Below are 10,835 nucleotides of genomic sequence, written 5' to 3' on the forward strand. Positions count from 1 at the left end.
CGGGACAAGGCCACCTCGAGACGAGATCGCCTCAGTACCAGATCGCAACAAGAACACCTCGATGCCAAGGCACTTCGACACAACCCAGTTCGGGACTTAAAGACATTAGTTCAGGGATACCGACATGCCACTATGTGGTGATCCTGAAAACCCCTCCAATGGAACCTGGGCCTCACGGGATCACGCCGCGTAACAACTAGCATTATCTCCCCGACCGATTCGAGCTGAAGTGATGAACCTTATCGGTTGACAGCGTTATCTTCCAACTAATGCGAAAATGGGTCCTATCGTGACGACGATCCCAGAATTGATCCGCAAAACCCGCGAGGACTCGACTATATAAAGGCTCCACCCCCGGAGGTTCAAGGTACACATGATTTCTTGCTCTCTAGTTCTCTGCATTCTTAAGCTATTTCAGCTCGCAACCAATATACTAACTTAAGCATCAGAGCAACCTCGCCGGGCTAACAACCCCGGGTTCTCTGATCCTACTTTTGCAGATCAACTTTGTTCGCCGTCTGCCTAGAAGCCAAATCACCTTCAGCAGGGAGCAGCGAGATCGCGCAGCATCAACATTAATTAACAATAATTATAAGTTAAGCTATAAATAACATAAAATTACAAGCTATAAATGGTTTTTAAATTGTAATTAACATTAATTATAAGTTAAGCTACAAATAGCAAAAATTACATTTAAATACATTTAACATTAATTAACAGTAATTAATTAACACTAATTATTAATTAACAGAAATATAATTCACAGTATTTATTTTTAAGCTGTAACTAAATTATTTTTAAACTATAATTACCAAAAAAATTACATTTAATTAGTTTTAGCCAAGAAATTACCAATATATTTATGAAAATATGATAATTTCCAGAAATTAATGTAGTTTAAATAAATACAGTACTTATTGAAAAATAGTATTTTTTTTTCATAATTACAGTATTTTTAACAATTAACATTATTAATTAAGCATTTATTTGTTAACATTTTGTGTTTAAAATTCTTGGTTTATTTATTTGAAAATGGTGTAGATTATTTTTGTTTTTGTTGTTGCCATATATTTGAAAATGTTTGCTTTATTTATGTGATTGATGTGTAATTAAATTTTATTTTTCTATTTTCAATTTATTGTTGCAATTTTAAATCCATAAAAAGATTTATAATAATAATAATAATAATAATAATAATAATAATAATAATAATAATAATAATAATAATAATAATAATAATAATAATAAATGGTATTAGAATAGTACAATATTTTATTTAATTAATAAATATAGTATACATTTAATTAATTGCGACATTTTTATTTTTAGTTAATTAGAGTATATTATTAATATGTGGTTGTAATACAATATTATAAAATATAGTATTAGTTAATTAACATTATTAATTACAGTTTTTAATTAGAAGTATTTATAATTGCATTATTTTTCATAATTTTTAATATTTAACATTATTAATTACAGTATTTAATTAGAAGCATTTACAAATGCATTACTTCACCTTTTTTACCAAATCCCATGCATCGCATGGGTCCCCGCTAGTTGCCTATTAAACCAATAAGGAAATAATATAGGTTAAATTATCTCTAACAGCCACTAGATAAAGAAAGAGAGATTTATTTTTCTAATGTCTACCCAAGTACCACTATTATCTCCCACTTTCTCCTAAATGATCTCTAATTCCTATTTATCTTCTCCCCTACTTTGCCGATTGGCACCATTATTCCCCACTTTTCCTTATCTCTAATTCCTATTTATCCTCTCCCCCCACTTTTTATGTATATCCATTTAAAGCAAGTTTGAATTAAGAAATAAAAAAATTATTTAAATATTATAATATAACTTTAAAATATTTATTAACAACATCGAAAATAATTACAATAGATTTAATATTATTCATATTATTAATAATTTTACATTCTTACATAATTCATTACGAAATTATGTACTAACAATATAAATTTTAATTTTACAGATTCTTCAATTTAAATGTTAATCAAACAATAAAAATTTAACATTAAAAACAAAATATTATTTAAATATTTTGATAAATAAATATCTTAAATAACAACATATTAAGAATAGCTAAATAATTATATAACAAAATAGTTAACATTATGTAATAACTTTAAAATAAATATAATTTGAATAATGAAAAACTTTAAATATTATTCAAATATTTAGATAAAAATATTAAAAAAAAAGAAATATTTAAGATAACTAAATTTTAAATAGTTAAAATAACAAAATTTTGTAACAAATTTAAAATTTTTCATAAAAGTAGAAAAGTAGTTATAATAGTGTTCATAAAATTCAAATTAATATTAATTTAATATTTTACAAAATTAATAACAAAATTATGTAATAATAGTGTAAATTATAATTTATGGATTATTAAATTCAATAAATAATTAATATTTTAAAATTTTAAATAATGATATTATTTAAATAACAAAATAATATTATAAACTAACTGCATTTACATCAATTAATAATTCTGGAAAATAACTTTCATAAAATTAATGTTTATTAATAATAATTTCAAAATCTGAATCTATGTTTATTTTATATTTATATATACTACAATTAATATTTATTGAATTTTCACTACTTATTTATTGTTTTTTTGTGATAAACATATTTCTAATAAATATGTATAAATCTATTTTTGTTATGCCTTTTAACAAAAAATTTTCAATAATTGTTGGAGATTAAACTCCTATTATTTAACTTTTTAAATTCAAATTGTTGTATTTATTGAATTTATTGTAGATTTGTTATAAATTTATTTTTAGGAATTATGCATTTTATTTATAATTTATTGATTAATATTTATTAGAGATCAAACTATTATTTGAGATTACACTTTTTATTGACTAATTTAATATGTTTTTAGTATTTAATATATTTTTGTAATTATTATATTTTTATTAGTTTTGTATTGTATTTCATTATAAATTTATTTTTAATAATTGTGTATTTTCACTATAGAGTGTTAATAATTATTGGAGATTAAACTATTGTTATTTATTAGCGATTAGACTATTAATTTAGCTGAAATTAGGAGTGTTCACTGGTTGGTTTGATTTGGTTTAAAAGCTAATTGGCCGACCAAGGCCGCATTTGGCAAGTCTTTCTGTGCGGACTTCGGGCTGTTTAGAAGCCCGAAAGCCCGAATTTCGGGCTTTTCTCGTTTGTAAATGGTAGATCTATTCCTAAAAAGATGCAGCCCTTTGAAGACATGAAAAGCCTGAAATTGGGCTTTTTTGGGAAGCTTCGGTTGAATCTTTTGCAATCTTCTAGCTTCTTCGAATGTGTGCTTCTCTACACATGCTTGTGAGAAAATAGTGATCTTTCGATAAAACTCAAATGTTTTGAGGCTTTGAGCCCTAATCCTGAGCTCTGCTATTGTCAACCTTCATACTTCTCTCTTCTTCTTCTTCTTTGAGTGTCGTTCTTCTTTTTCTTCTTCCCATGGCTAATCTTTTTCTCCTTTTTGTAGGTATACCATTAAAGGTAACTTGCTACGATCGAAGGTTTGAAGATTTGTGAACAAAATAGGTACAACCCCCAACCCCCACCCCCCCCCCCTTCCTTTTGTCTAGAATCTCTTCTTGCTATTATTATTTCCCTTCTTCGTTTGGAACCCTTTAAACGAACCTGCTGCTTCTAGTCCTTCATCTGGAATCTCTTCTTGTTGTTGTTATTTCCCTTATTTGTTTGGAACCCCTTCCATTTCGGATATGCTTTGTAGTTGCATAATACTAAAGTTGTAATATTAATAAGATTATTATACTACTAACATGTACAAAAAATTTGAATGTGTAAGTGGGCCCACTAATGGTATATACACGTGGAGCCCACATTACGTATTACATGTGGGGCCACATTATGCATTAAGCATATGTTGAAATGTATGTGGGGCCCACATTGAAAAATAGTTTTGGACTCAATAATGAGGGATATATAGTTGGAATTGCATGTGGGGCACACACTATGTATTATGCGTATGTTGAAATGTTTGTGGGGTCCACATTATGTATTATATATGTTGAAATGTATGTGGGGCCCACATTGGAAAAATACATGCGGTGCACATTTATGGTGATTGCATGTGGGACCCACAACTATGAAATGTATATTTAGGCCTATATGTGGGTCCCACATGTGTTAAATGTTATGGTTTGTTAGCCCACATATGAAACATTCATATATACATAACACATATTTTCATCACATTACCAAACGGTATTCTAGCTTTTATGGTCTTTCCGGAGATCTATTAAAAATGTTTCAATCAAACAATCTTTGGTCTTCCAAGATCTATTTGCAAAAGCTCACCAAGTCTTTTAACCATCAGATCTTGCAATAGATCTTCTGGAAAAGACTTGCCAAACAGGCACCAAATCAACATAGTCAGGTTGGGGAGTTGGTCACTCAAAACTAACTAACCATTTGTGAAAACTAGCCAACTTGGGTTATAATGGTTTGGGTCAATTTTTAGTTTGGTTGGTTGTTCAAAAGATTTAAATTTAAAAATTGAACTTAAACTTAAAATTTAAATTTAAACAATTATAGTGGCATTTTTAAAAAATAAACTAAAAAAATTAAATTTATGATATAGAATATTTCATACTAAGAAATATGTGAGTTTTCCCACTTTCCCCTATTAAAAAGTATATTTAAAATATAAAATATTAATATACATCTATGGTCACATTAGTTCGGTTTTGATCGATTTACAAATGGCAAAATCGAAATTAATCTAACCTGGTTGGGTTGGGAAATTGTTGAACCAAAGCCGATTGGAAATATTAGAAACCGACCAGCTCAGGTTGAATTGGGTCAGATTGGTCAGTTTCTTCAGTTTTATGAATAATCCTACCTGAAATTATTATTGTTTTTTGTATTGTAAAAAAATTATTAAAAGTAATGGGTCAGATTGGTCAATTATGTACTTTTATGCATTTCTATAATTTTGTTTTCTCTTAACAAAGCGTGTGCATTGCATCGGTCCCTGCTATCTATCTATATATATAGCAAGATGCATGCCTCTCCTTTCTTCATTACCCCACCCTGCATTCTCCTTCACTCTCTCTCCTCTCTCCTTCCCACCACTCCCATTAAGCCATGCCACCATTCCCAACCCAACTACCTAAAAATATTCTTAGAATCTCTCTCCTAAGGTATCTCCTTTAAGCCATTAGAAATATATCATGTCACCCCATTCCCCAATCAATTCCTAAAATCTTTCCTCTAATCTATATCTACTCTCTCTCATTTAAAACACTCATATTAATTAATAAATAGTTAAATACTGTTAATATTTAATCCAACCCATATTCAATGAGTATTAAATAGTGTTATTACCAAAAGTTAATAAATACAATTAGTAAATTACCAAAAATTGATAAATATTGTTATTAATTAACTCATCATGAATTTTTAATGTATTTTGGGTAAATACTGTTATATTCATATTAGCTAACATCATTTATAGAAATTGAAAACTTTTTAACTAATTTCTATAAAATTAAGAATTATATTTAAAAATTATAAAATTTTAGTTATTGCTATTATTATAGTTAGTAACCGAATGTAGATGGGGGAATAAAATATTATAATGTTGGAAAATGGAATTATTAATTAATTTATATTAGAAAATAAAAGATTAATTAGTATAATTTTGTTAGTAAACTACCTAACAATAATAAATATTTAATAACAATTTAAAATAATTCTCAATAAATCTCCATAATTACACAAATGTAACAAAATTTTCATAAAACTACATTTTTATAAAATAACATTTTGAAAATTAAAAGATATAAAATTTTTGAAAGTTTATTTAAAATGTATTAATTAATTATTGAAAAATATTGGAATATTTTGGAAATTTTAGGAAAATTTATTACATTGATAGATTTTGGAAAACTATTGAAAAATTATGTAATTTTCATTGTAAATTATTGAAAATTATTAAAGATAATGACTATAGGAAATGGAAAATAGTAACTTGAACCAATAATTGCACAAATTATTAAGATAAATTAGTATAATATTGAAAAAAGAAATTATTGATTAGTTTATATTAGAAAATATAAGATAAATTAGTATAGTTCTGTAAATAAACCATTTAAAAAGAAAACAAATTATTTAATGATATTTAAATCAAATTTGAATAATTTTTCAAAATTACCAAAGTGTAATAAATTTTCTAAACTTTTCATAAAATTACACTTTTGAAAATTAAAGACAATTTAGTGTACTTTTAGAAATTTACCATGTGGTCGATACTCAATTTACCCTTTTTAGTAAATATGTATAAATCTATTTTAGTTAAAAACCATTGATTTGGTTAGTGAACCACTGACCTAGGTGGTTGAACTGTTAAATCGAACAATGGTTTTTGGCATTTTTTTTTGTTTTTTTTTTTAATTTTTTAATTTTTTGTTAGAGTGGGTCATCTGTTTTGATCAGGAAGTTGGACTGTTCGACCCAAGAACTAGACCCTAGAATGGTTCCCTATCTTGTTCGATTTTAAAAACCTCAGACGGGGAGTAGGTACCTTGCCTCGAGCCCGCTCGACACTAGGGATAGGGCAGGGAAAATTTGAGTATTCCCAATCCTTTGATGAAGAGTGTGTGCCTTGCCCTGAACTCACACGACATTGATGATGAGGCGGAGAAATTCGAGGATTCCCTATTCCTAATGGTGAGTGGATGCCTTGCCTTGAACCCACCTAACACTAGGGACGGGGCGGGGATGGGATAAAATATCTTGACTACAGGAGGGGATAGGGATGGGGTGCCCCGCCCCGTTGCTATTCCTATATAATTGTTAATTATTAGTGAAATTAATAAAAATGTTAACTTTTATAATTATTTTTATTTATTTAAAGTCAATCAAATTCCATTTAAAATAATGAAATTAACAAATTATTACTACAAATGATTAATAAAATTAAATTTATTAAAAAATATTTGTTCATATTAAATTAATAATAATTATTTTCTGTAAATCAACATAAAATATAAATACAATTATTAAAGTTTTATATATTAACAATAACTTTGATTAATTTTAATTAATTAACAGAAAATTTTGATTATTAATTATTAATTAATAATAAATAAAATTATTCAACCATTTAGATTTTCCCGTGCATTGCACGGGTCCTCGCTAGTTTACATATATTTTTTGATCTTTCGAAAAAGTAAAAATGGCAGTCCAGTCCACGAGACTCCCACTAATTAATTTTTTTTTTTTGGGGGGGGGTGTATATGGAATTTTTAAGGGTTCGACTATAGTCAAAACTTTTCCCGTATCTTTCTCACATCATAGATTTTCCCTTTTTTTTATTATATGGAATTTTTAAAGCCTTGTGATATTATGTCTTTTTCGCACCATAGATTTTTTTTTTTTAATTTTCAAGTCTTTATTTATATTTTATAATACTGTACATATTTATATTTGCACTCTTCCCAAATTAAGCCAATCTAAAGAGACTATGATTTAGAATTTGATCGGTTTATTGGTTGGTTTTGTCCTACAACTTGGTTAAAACTCAAAGATGATGGGTTTGACGAGGCTTCTATGTTTAGCATTGCTCTTTCACTATTTTTTTTTTTTCTGAACTATGAAAAAAAACAGAAAAGAAAGCTTGGTAGCTGGAATCGTTAGGTTCCAAAGAAACTTTTCTGTACATAAATTATAATTAAAATTTAAAATTGTAGTGGGCCCGGCCATTTGCTTTAATGTTTTTACGTTTTTTCTGGGCCCTCTCTTTTAACCTATCGTCCAATGTCCATAAACAACCATGAACTCTTTGGTCTTTGCTGCAATCAGCAGTGGATAGGACGATGGGTTTTATTTTCGGAAAAAAACAACCAAAACCTTCTTTTTCATATTTGTAATTTTATAGTGAAAGATCAGTCTAACCAGGAACCAGCTTGTTTGTAACATTGCTCTTTTTATTTTATAGAGGCAAAGACGTTTCAATCTGTAAAACTTGAGTAATATTTTAGGACCTTTTACAGCCAAAGCTCTCTTTTCCACTCTTTTTGACAGGAAAGCTGATTAGAGAAATGTGATTATTGTTCTAGTTTTTAACTTTTAGCGGCCCAGCGGAGTCTGGAGACAGAAGGGTAAAGAGCAGCGCATCAAAGTCAATAAGAGACACCCATTTTGTTCTTTGCTTTCATAATTTATCCAAATATTTTTCACATGCTCACCACATGGCGGGTTTGTTTTTTATTTTGTTGGCGCTGCCAGACACGACGCCCAGACACCACACGTTTGGTCTCTCGTGTATTGGATCCTGAAATCTTACTCTCTCTCAGTGTCACTCACAATCATGATTTGAAAAGATCCCTCTCTCTCTCTCTCTGCAACTTCCATAATCTACAGTCGTGAAGGCATAAAAAAGAAGATCTCGAAGATCTCTGAAGCGCGCTCCTCGCTGTTTAATTACCTATCTGTCGCCCAGTCCTTCCTCTCCACCTCTTCCAAAGATAAGCAAGGCTTTTGGGAGGAAAGAAGCTTGTATTTAAAAAGGTCCAACACCCCCATTAGAAAAAAGGAAATTTTATTTCTTGCTGCCCTACCTTCCCTTTTCATATTTTCTGGTACAAATTCCATCCCAAACAAACAATATATGTATTATTTTCTTTTCATTTTGCAGAATACCCAAGCAAAAGGTGTGATTTCTTTTTGGAGCTTTTCAAGCCAGGGAAAGGCATATCTTGGGATTCCACAACTCCTCTTTCGTTTCCTCTCTCTGGGTTTGCGGTCTGCAACATATCATTCTGAAAAATCTTTCTAAAACTGCAGCTTCACTCTACTTTCCTTCTATATATATATATATATATATATATATATATACTTCTCAGAAACCTTGGAAAAACTGCGATCTTTGGAGGGGAGTTTCAATTTTCAAAACAAAAAGAAAGGTATATTTCAGAATTCCATCTTTCTTCCCCTTGACTTGATGGTTGATATTCCCCAGAGAGTAACCAAATTCTTTACATCTGCTTACCTGTCGTTGTTGTAGATCTTGCGCGAAACTGAAAACCCACTTGGGAAGCAGTTAAAGACGCTGAAGGGTTTTTAGGGAGAACCATTAATGGAAGATGGGTATGACATTTTCAACATGGACTGTAGTGGTAGGAGATCGATCAGAAGTGAAGAATTTGACGAGGAAGATGTTTGGGCTGTTATGAAAGAAAGAACAGACATCGGTCTCAGGGTCATAAAATCAAAGCATCCATCCTCGGTTTCTAGTCCGGCACCGAGGCGCTTTCCAACTGCTTCAAGAATGATCCCAAGAGCAGCTAATAATCCCACTTACGAGGCCAAGGTTCATCAGCAATCAGCACCTGTAAACATTCCTGACTGGTCAAAGATCTACAGAAAGAGCTCGAAGGGGGCGTCAGGTAGCTTCAGGGATGGTTCAAGTTCTCTTCGTGATAGCCACAAAGGTGCCTTTCTTAACGATGACGGGGAAAGCGATGATGCTGCTCATGATGATGATGATGATGATATGATACCACCACACGAATGGATTGCAAGGAAGTTGGCAACGAGTCAGATTTCTTCTTTTTCTGTATGTGAAGGTGCTGGGAGGACGCTCAAGGGGAGAGATCTCAGCAAAGTGAGGAATGCTGTACTCACTAGAACTGGGTTCTTAGAATAGATTAGCATCAAAATGCCATCAACACCATCATTTAATTGTAATCATCTTCCGGTAAACTGGTTTCATGTAAACTTGTTTTCTGCTTTCAGTAATTCTGCAGCTTGCTTCTGCCTTGGTGTTGGCTCTGACTTCACATAGGCTCAGTTTGGAAGGAGTACAAATATGTAGAGTGCAAAATCTTATTGTATTGTACAAATATGTAATCTTTCCAAATTGAGCCATAGCTAAAAATATTAATGAAAGATATAGAATCTCATTCCCAGCTTGCTTCTGCGTTGGTGTTGGCTCTGACTTCACATAGGGTCAGTTTGGAAGGAGTACAAATATGTAGAATGCAAAATCTTGTTGTATTGTACAAATATGTACTCTTTCCAAACTGAGCCATAGCTAAGCATATTAATGAAAGATATAGAATCTCATTCCCAGGTGAAGGGGAGGGAATGGACGTGAGATTTCGACTCCATCCAACCAAATAATTGAAATCGGAATAGGCAAGGCAATTCTGGTTCCGATTCCAGACCCTTATTCTGGAGAATGAAACGGGCCTTAAATTTTACAAGTGAATAAATAGTTGGTTCAAAAATGGATTATTTTTTAATCAGGTCAATTCCAATTCAATTAGAGAACTCCAATTCCGGCACTAAAACTTTTGCCAAACCCCATGAATTATGTGTGATCTAGGATTGTATTATTAAATCCTACGTTCCAATTAGGTCTGCTTCAATCAAGAAAGAACGGATTGGAGTTTTGTTCGATTAAGATCACTTTTTTGAAGCCCAAATGAATTTTCCACGTGGAAAACTAATGAATGATAATGAATCATTTATCCTATGTTTGGTTTGAAGGAAAAGGTAGGGCCTATTCCTTTTTTTTTTTCTTCAAACCAAACACAATCTTGTGGAAGCTCTTTAAATCTCCAAACTAAGCAAACTAATTGGCAGCACAGTGTAAACTCCGCACCCTGCCAATCCACCTTTAGCCAACGTTTTAAAAAAGGGATTTTTGGACTGCAATCCCCCTCCTTAGTCTACTAGTACCCCCCCTATAAATCACATCCTGCCCGTGAATTTGGTATCAATTCATGGGCAGGACTCAATTCACCACTAGGAAATCCTAGATCCAC

The 10,835-nt window shown here is 30.8% G+C and overlaps 1 long non-coding RNA gene across 1 annotated transcript; it reads left to right on the forward strand.

Moving 5' to 3' along the window:
- Window positions 1-8,220: 8,220 nt before the first annotated feature.
- Window positions 8,221-9,820, forward strand: LOC148878265 (uncharacterized). Its single transcript, XR_016101172.1, has 3 exons — window positions 8,221-8,574; window positions 8,702-8,969; window positions 9,071-9,820. It is a non-coding gene; the product is annotated as an uncharacterized LOC148878265 (long non-coding RNA).
- The last annotated feature ends 1,015 nt before the right edge of the window (window positions 9,821-10,835 follow it).

This window comes from Nelumbo lutea, chromosome 1 (genome assembly GCF_056320005.1).
Source record: "Nelumbo lutea isolate HS-2025 chromosome 1, American lotus-T2T, whole genome shotgun sequence".
NCBI lineage: Eukaryota > Viridiplantae > Streptophyta > Magnoliopsida > Proteales > Nelumbonaceae > Nelumbo > Nelumbo lutea.